The following is a 10,173-nucleotide window of genomic DNA, read 5'->3' on the forward strand; positions in this document are numbered from 1 at the left end:
AATATGGACATTCAGATGGTGAGTGGTGTCCATGGTTTAGCATATTATGTGTGCAGTTACATCGCCAAAGCTGAACCAGAGGACTTAAAGCAGCATTTAGCTGCAGTCTTCCAGAATATTGATTCACAAATTAATTCAGTTTCATTGAGGAAACAACTTCATCTTATTGGAAATTGTGTATTGAAGTCACGACGTTTAAGTGCTCAGGAAGCAGCTGCCAGAATTGGTCATTTGCAGTTAGTTTGGTCATCTCGTACTGTTTGCTTTGTGAACACTAGGCCAGAATCTGAACGATACAAGGTTCTTCTACCTGCCATTGAAAGGGAAAAATTGCCAGAAAACAGCACAGATGTCTTGTATTTAAACATAATTGACTATTATATTAATCGTCCAGACGAACTGGAACATTTGTCATTGTTCAAGTTTGCCTCTTACTATAAATCTTCATCATCTGAAACTGTAAATGTTTCGAGTAGGTCCCAGAAAAGAATAAAATTAAAAAACTTAAACAAAATTCTTCAACTTAGAAGAAAACCAGTTATAATACGCACTCCCAAGTTTCTTCCAAATACAAATCAGTATTATTTTTTTCATGCTACAATTGCCATTTAGAGATGAAAAGGAATTATTACATCCTTATGAAAATGCTAAAGAAGCATTTATGCATAAATATGACAATTTTTGTTTAAAGGACATTGAGTTTGAGTCTTACTTACAAGATATAGAACGTATTGTTAGTATTACGTGTTACATCAAGTGAAGTTTATGATGTACTAGCTCCAAATACTCAAGAATTTATTCCTGAAGATTATAATTAACAAGTGTCCAGAGAACATGCATCTTTATCAGCAGAAAACTTGGACAATCTCAGTTCTGAAACTGTGATGTCGGTTGATTCTGATACAACAGAAAACTTCCATAGACTACAAGTAAGTTCTATGCCAGAAAGGAAATTAAACGATAATATTCAAACATTAACAGATGACCAGAAGACTGTTTTTAATGTGATACGCAAGCATTTTGAATCAAGTTGTTCTTCCCCATGAGACTATTCATATCAGGAGGTGGAGGTACAGGGAAGTCACATCTGATAAAAATTGCTGTTGAGTGGTTGAGATGTTTCACTGCATCATTTCCGGGAGCAGATCCTGTTATGGTCTGTGGTCCAACTGGTATGTGTGCGAAAAACATTCAAGGAAGAACTATTCATACTTCTCTACGACTACCTGTGCAGCATGGCTGTGAACCTTCATACAAAAAACTGTGTGATAAAACATTGCAGTATTTAGAAGATACTACAGACAAGTACACACAATAATTATAGATGAAATCTCGATGGTTTCCAGAAGAATGTTAACCTTTATTCACAGACGTCTGTGTGATATAAAAGACTGTGATGATTATTTTGGTGGAATAAATATAATTTTAATTGGAGACTTTTTTCAACTTCGACCAGTAAAAGGCCAGTTTGCCTTTACAAATGACATATTGTGGAATTTGTTTGATACTTACATTTTACAAACAAATATGCGTCAAGTATCTCATACTAATTACTGTGAATTACTCAATCGGATTCGCAAAGGGGTCTTGGCAGGAAGTGATATTAATACTTTAATGTCTCGAATTATAGACAAGGACAGTGTTGATTTTGAAGGTGTATTAAGGGTGTATCCAACATTAAGGAGGTAAAGCATTTAATGGAGAACAGCTGCAAAACTTAAATAATGTAAGTTGTCTAAGAATCATGGCTGAGCATCAGTTCACTTCTGTTGATGTATCTGAAAGTGAGAACATTAATCAGTTATCCCAAGGATGATCGAGATGCTGGAGGTCTTCCAAACATCCTTTACATTTCTAGGGCACAAGGGTAATGTTAATTCGGATATTGCAACTGATCAAGGGCTTGTGAACGGTGCACTAGGATTTGTTGAGAAAATTCTGTATAATGATGAAAATTGTGTGTCAAGCGTTCTTGTATCATTTGATGATAGGAGCATTGGAAAATTGTTCCTAAATTCAGATTACAATGCAGTTGAAATTACAAGAATTAGCCAGGAATTCTATTATCATGGACATTCATAGGTGCGGACACAATTTCCACTATGCAGCTTGGGCCTGTACCATCCATAAAGTTCAAGGCATCACATGTGAGAGAATAGTGGGTCTGTTGGTAACACCTTGTTTGGCAGGGACAAGCATATGTTGCGCTGTCAAGAGTCAAGTCCTTACAGGGCCGTGGAATACTGTCATTAGATATTTCCAAATTTAAGGCAGATGATCAAGTCATCACTTTCTATAATTCTATTACACATAACAATCGTCACTTGCATTAATAATTAGTGCTATGTTCAGTTTTTTAGCCAGACTTCCGATTAACTCCCGTCTGTTTGTCAGTCCATCTATAAGTCCATGAAATTTTGGTTTATACACATTATTGTCACTATTTTTAGTGTATCTAAATGAAACATGTCAAAATCTTTATTACTTCAATATCTCAAAGGTCATGCATTGAAGAAGTGGAACATATTCTTTTCTCCAGAGGTCCAATTTTTTATTGAATCTTTACGACATTTGGTAGCAATACAAAATCTGGATTACCTAAGGTGAAAAATAGCGAGTTGTGAACACACTCCCCAAGATTTTAGTTGGAGATTTTATAGAATTTTTTCAGAATGTTTGTCTTAAGTCTACATAGAATTTCAGACATTGTGATTTGGTTTGAAACACTAGACCAAATATAAATATATCAGTTAATAGATGAACCTATTTTTCACTCTAGATACAGCATTTTGGTTGAATGCCTACATGTATGAAATTACTTTGAAAAGATGTCATGTCATATGAAAAAATTGATTGTAGCCGCTAAACATTACTTATTCATTGAAACTTTAGGACGCATAATCAAAAAACAAAACAGTTATTCTTACTTGAGAAACAAAATATTTTATCCTGTATCTTAAACGTTAAATGTTTGTTGAATGAATATTTATTAAAAATGTTGTACAGGAGTAGAAAGCTTAAGTAACCTTTAATGAAAATGGTGTCACATGGTATATGTGAAAAAAGTTGGCTATTTACAGAAGCAGGGCTGGCATGTTTCAATAAAATCAAACACTTTTTAACACAAGTCCTCAATTGAGTCACTTTGGGTCATAATACCCTTCTATATAAATACTGAATACATACAGCATAATATCCAAACATTCACTAACTGTCTGATTTGAATCTGACATATACACATGTTCTTGCCTGTGTTTTACATATTTTGAGTATATTTCTGACCTCCTTTGTTAAACCCAGAAGATATTCTGATTGAGAAGTTTTGCTGATTTCAATATGATGGATACACCCATACACTGTACAACCATTTGACTGTCTTTATCAGATAGAAAGTTAACTTGTAAAAGTTTGAAATCGCCTAATGTTAAAGTAACACCATTTACAAACAAACAAAAACAATTTTGAGATGATCTGATTTTATTTGAGGCTGTTTTTTATTCATGTTTCATGAAATACTTCATAGTCATATCTTTTTGTGTATGTCAGATATTGTTTATAACCTACCTATTTTGATTTCTTCTGATTTCTATGCAGGCTGATTTGCTTCACATTGATTCATCCAGGGATGGTACTAGATGCCTTAACCCACTCAGAGTCTATGTTGTGCATGCTGAGGAACCAAGACAGTACAGAAATGCTAGTAACAGAGAGATGAATGTTATCGAAGCGGTGGTTGCTGATACTGCTTCCTGCCGTAAAATGTCAGTATACAATAAAGCATCTTTTCCTTTCATCAAAACTGGACATTCACTTATGCTGGTGAATTTTATTTCAAAACCCACTGAACTGGTGATAACCAATGACTGTAAAGTGTTAATGATCCCTAAGATTGAAGTCTCAGAGTCTGTCAAGCAACAGGGTATGGACATGGCAAAACAGCTGTCAGGAAGCTACAATGCACCAACGATGACTATTGCTGAGGTGGAAGGAAAACCTGAGGGGGCAGTATTCACCTTAACGGCTGAAGTCACAGAGGTATTAAATTGTAATATTTTGTCATATTATAGAAGTAAATGATATAATTCAGAAAATGAAATAAATTTCTCAAATAAGTTGATCATTCAGATATCAATATTCTTTAAATAAAGAACATGTTGAAAAATATTTATGTTTATTAGGTAAAAAATGGTGTTGCACGGATCAAGTCTTACCAAATTCCTATAATAATTATTCCCTTTCTAGGCAAAGTTTTATGTCCAGTCATCATACAGCTTGGCCTTCATGTTAGTTATCGTAATATCTAGAACGAGTCTGAAAGTTTGACATACGAGTCAAAAAGTAGGTCACACAATGAGTAACAGACACCAACTTTGAGGAATTTGGCAGAGACAGAGCTAAAAGTTGGAGATACTGTTCACATTGCCAATTCAGTACGTTCAGTTACATCTGATGGTCAGCCTAAATTAACAGGAGGAAAGTACACAACTGTTACGGTATGCTTTATTCCTTCATTAAGTTCTACTTTACATTCAACTAGCTGAATCAAAGTTAAGCCCAGCCAACCCTTATGAACACATTTAGTGGCATTTATCGCCAGGAAAGGTCAAATCATTCAAGTGGCGCAGTGGTTCAGGAATAGAGTGTGACACTCTTAACCCGGAGGTCACAGCACAAAATCCTAAAACCGCCGGTCCCTTCTTTCAGTATGAGTACTGATAGTTTCCAGGAAGCAGTCATCAATAGAACTTATATAAGTTGAAATTTCCAGGAAGCAGTCATCAAAAGAACTTATATCAAGTTGAAAGAACTTGCTGTACAATCAGTCTAAAAAAATGAAAACTAAAGATGTGACTAAAATATTGCTGAAACTGGTGTAAAACACCAAACCAACAAACATACAAAATTGTGAAACAAAAAACTGTGTTAATAATTCTGTTCATATATTAACTGATTATGTGATCTTTACCCAAGTATTTCTTTTCATCTTTCTTTTACAGAAGCTTGATGTCTCACCATTCACATCTGTCATTAGACCAAAACAAACAGGATCAAAAACAGCAAGTGTCATAGGATTATCATCCTTCAAGAAATATGAAAGCTGTCCAAACAAAACTTGTTTTGGAAAAAAGCTACTTAACAACACATGCCCAAACTGCAAAAAAACATACACTGAAAAAGAATCCACGATGCCGGTAGTTTGCAGTGTTATGCTAGAGGATGATGAACGTAACTTTGATCAATTCAGTGTGTTCACCAAACAGGTCACAGAGATTTCTTCCCTTGACTTAACCAAAAGTGAACAATCATTGCAAGAAGACTTTGTGAAGTGCCTGCCTTGCAAAATAAACTACACAAAGAGCCCCAAAAAAGACAGCACTATTGTGCAGTTGAGAAAATGTTGACTTCCTGAACCACATATAACTGTTCCTGTTGACAATTACAGTTTAATAACAACATTATACTTTATAACTTCTACTGGAAATTCCTTCAACTGATTCATAAAAAAGCTTACAGCCTTAGTTACCTACTGATTGCGAATATATCATTTTGTTATAAATATTCCTGAGAAAATCTCTATACATGTTTGTGACTTTGCGTTAGCTTTTTGCTTGTTCATTTTTATGTATAATATGTATATATATATATATTCTTTGTTGGTTTCTCATGAAAATGCAAAATGTTAATTTGTTTTCTTTGATTTGTGTTTTATTTTTATCATTATTTTCAATTATATTACTTTGGACATAGAGCAAAAGTCTTAAAAAAATTTATTTCTTGATAGAACTGATCAAGGGCTATTCCAATTAAAAAGAGACTGTATTGTTAATCTTAAAAACTTTTGTCAACAGAAAAAACCTTTATACTTTAATTATACAGCTCAGATGCTTCTGTCCCTCGGAATGTGTGGGTCTTCTGATGTAAACAACAATTTTTCTGTTTTATAAAGTAGCTAGTGGTTTTACAAATACAAAATTTCATGGAGACCCACCAATAGTCAAAGTTGCCAAGTACTTTCACAAAACCATTTCCAGATTTACAGTACCTTGCCCTAGGAAATTATTTTAAAGACGACAGTTCTACCATTTACATGTTTTATTCAACACTTTAGACACAATGAAAGTTATCTTCTCATACAGAAATTCTTCATTTTCTCTTTCTTGGGTGGGATAAAATGGAATAGCCCTAACTCTATTGGTAGATAAAGCAGTGAGATAGATAACATTATTTAAAATAGAGCAAAGTATTTGTCAAACTGGAGACACATTTACCTGTTGAATGTATGCTAACTGTAGTTATAAAAAAAGTTGTATCACATTGATTGTTTTTTCCTACTGCTTTACAGTTAATACAGTACAATATTGTTTATATTTCTTTGACACATAACAAATTATTATGTTATGTGGCAATACTGAAAATCAGCTGCATATCAGTAGGAAACCTTTTGCTTTTTATTCCATAGCATTACTTCACTTGTTATTTGTTGGTATCTACAACAAGTTGAAATGTGATAATTTAATATTAATTAATTCAATACTGCTTAAATGAAACAAGTATGTAATTTTCAGTTGATAGGTTCATTGTGAGCTTATTGTTTATCATTTCGTTTTATTATTGAACCATTTGAGATAAATTTTCCTTATATTATTATTTTCATCTTATTATCTCCTCTGAGCACTTAGTGCTCAAGGGTGAACTATTGTGGTCAGTGGCAGTGCATCATTGTGCATCTGTCAACAAATCACTTACAGTTCATTACATCTTACAGTAGTACAATTCCTTTCACAGTATCACTAAAGAATATGTATAATAAGTCTAACAAAAGGTACCTACTAAGCAGTGCACACAGGAATACAGCCTTGCCCATGCCTTATTCATACAACTAATCTGATAAATAAGATTTTTTGTTTGTTTGTTTGTTTCAATTTATCTTTTTTGTTTGCTCCTTGTTAGTAGTTTTTATTAGCTTCTCATGTAATTTGATATTACACAATCAATCTGTTTCCATTCAGTTGTTAATCAACAGTTAACAGAATTCACAATTTAAAAAAAACATATCACCCCAAACTTTTATGTCAGTTAATCAGTTTCTTTATTTTTTCTTTATAATATGTATAGACATATGCTTCAGTATGTTAGTCATTGTCAACACTCCTTAGAAGCTTCGTGAATTTTCTATTTATTTTGGTATATTTCATAACATCATGCAATGTCACAGTAAGTATTCAAAATGAAATCATAGCGTTACATATTCTGAGAAAATGTGTTTCATAAGTTACATTACATAGCACATTAAACCAAAATAAGTTAGTAATTTACAATGTTAATGGATGGATGGATGACCTTAAGTCTTTTCGGGTATTGTTGAAAATGGTTGCACTCCAGGATGTTATTACAAAACCTTTAAATGGCTTCTCATGAACCAATCTACTGTATGAGTAATTATTTCTGTTGAAGTCACTTACCTGATATTAACTGTAGGTGTGTAATGCTATTTATTTTTCCATCTTAAAACAAATGCAGAAACTATAGTGTTCTAGCAAAAATTATTCATTTTATTGATTAAGAAGTAGAAATTGACAGGTCTGCTAGCAATAAAGCTCACTTGAATACGCCAAATAATGGTAATAATGACCTGGAGAAATATTTAGTCTACCTCAGCATGAAGTAATCCTGTTGGTGTACAAACATATATATTTAGAGGTTATCTGTTCAGAAGTTTGATAACTTCTAGTATCTACTAATATGTTAACATTTAAGCATTAAGCATAAACTGTTAAATGCGAATTAGCAGGTAGAAATAACTTTTTTCAATCCTTTATGTCATTGCACACAGTAGTTCATAAAATAGGTGGAAACAAATTTTTATTCCGCAATTTTATTTACCATACATTTCCTACAATTAATATCTAGGTGGAAACAAATTTTTATTCCGCAGTTTTATTTACCATACATTTCCAACAATTAATATCGGGAGAAATAACCTTGTACAGTACACAATATTTCCAAACTAGGTTTATACTTCCTTTTATTATTCAACTTTTCATTATGCATGTTCTTGTTTTTTCCATTAAATCTGTTTCTTGCACACTGCTTTTGTCTTTTCTCAGCTAAGGTATTTAGAGAGCACAAATATGGAAACTTGATAGTGAAAATGGTGGGTTGTTACATCAATTGATGTATGTCATTATACTACACATAGTTTTAAACTTTACAAAAGACTCTTACCGTACAATACATAACCACAATACTATGCCTCGGATAAATATATTACGTTAGAACATCATTAACACCCTTTGTAAATAATAAAATTAGCTAAAAGGTATCTTAACATAGCTCAAGAAGAAACACCCTGGCAGTAATAAAAGTTATCATAAGAACTCTGTGACATCTCCAGAGTTATCACCTGAATTCCGTAACATTTGAAAAATTGAGAACTTAATGTAATACTGCTTATTGTTATGTACAGAATACACATTCTACTTTACATGTTTAAAACATTCAAAACATTACTTTTCTGTTCAAAAAATGAATTTATGTACTTGAGCCTAAAATTCATCATATCAGGATCAAATTCCTGAAATTGGATTAACTTTATACATCACATTATTATTTAAAATCAGCATGAATAATTATTTACAGTCATTAAGATCTCTAACATGTATTTTCAGCAAATTATGCCCCTTTTGGACTTAGAAAATTCTGGTTAAAGGTGGTCAATCACATTTAAACAAACATTTAATGACATTTTTTTACTTTTTGTATATTCTGGTAGAGAATTATTTAAGGAACAAAAAGACCGATTACATAGAGTTAGATTCCTATCTGAAATGTATATATTTTATTATTTTTATAAAATTTTGTAATTACTCACCTTTAATATGAAAGTATATAAAAAGCTGAGTATTTCTTTTTATTTCGATACAATGTCTAGTTTTACATTTGCATTTGATAGACATATCAACTATTGAACAATCTGATCCAAAATGCAAGTTTAAAAGCTGTGTGTAGCTTCTGAATTCATTTATTTCCAATCTATCTTGGTTGCGCAACCAAGATAGGCAAAGAGAGGTAATAATAATTTTTCAAACTTGCGTTTCTAATGAATTCCATCTAAATACATAATTTTTAATGCAAATATTTTACAAATATATTACATTATGTCTAATATTTACTCATTTCCTTAGGCAAAGTATGTTTATCAAATTTATACTTCTATCTTGGACTTAGAAAATCCTGGTTAAAGTTTTACATGCAAGTTAATATCTCCAAAACTACTACAGATATTGAATTGAAACTTCACATGTGTCTTCGTGGTTATAAAACTAGTTGATAGAATCAAGTCCCATAAGACTGAAATGTATTTTGGGCAAATTATGCCCCCTTTTTGATTTAGAAAATCCTGGTTAAAGTTTTGCGTGCAAGTGCATACAGCTATTACCAAAAGGCATATAGCTTTGAAACATATTTATTCTTTTTCTAGGTCAATTACAAACCTCACTGGATCAAGTTCCATAACTCTTAACATGTATTTTGAGCAAATTATACCCTCTTTTGGACTTAAAAAATTCTGGTTAAAGTTTTACATGCAAGTTACTATCCCAAGACTAATGCAGATATTGAATTGAAACTTACATGTGTCTTTCGGTTATAAAAGTAGTTGATAGCATCAAGTCCCATAACTCTGATATGCATTTGGGTCAGATTATGTCCCCTTTCGAACTTAAAACTCTTTTGATATTTAACATTTTGGGTAATAATTTCCTGCTTCTGTGACAATATTTCGAATAGACGAGCTTGGCTGTCTTACGGACAGCTCTTGTTTTCAGTACAACTTTCATGAAACATATTTCATCCAACTATCTTCCTTCAAAATGCGCCGTTCATCTTTTTTAAAGATATTTCTTGTTTTAGAATGTGTCAAGTTACAAAAATTGTGATTTCGTAATCAATTATGACAGAGCAATAGTCTAACGAAAGTGCCTTCAAACTGAATAACTGCATACATTTTAAAGAAACAAATACACGAGATGGAAATCACGAGAAAATGTGTTACTGTTCACAGTTATTTGATAAAAACAGCCGACATCCTGTATAAACTGAGCAGGTTAAAATAATTTGTCTGTATATTGATAAAAATTGATGCTTTCACTAAAACTGACAATACCTAATTAA

The sequence above is a fragment of the Mercenaria mercenaria genome, chromosome 12 (assembly GCF_021730395.1).
Source record: "Mercenaria mercenaria strain notata chromosome 12, MADL_Memer_1, whole genome shotgun sequence".
NCBI lineage: Eukaryota > Metazoa > Mollusca > Bivalvia > Venerida > Veneridae > Mercenaria > Mercenaria mercenaria.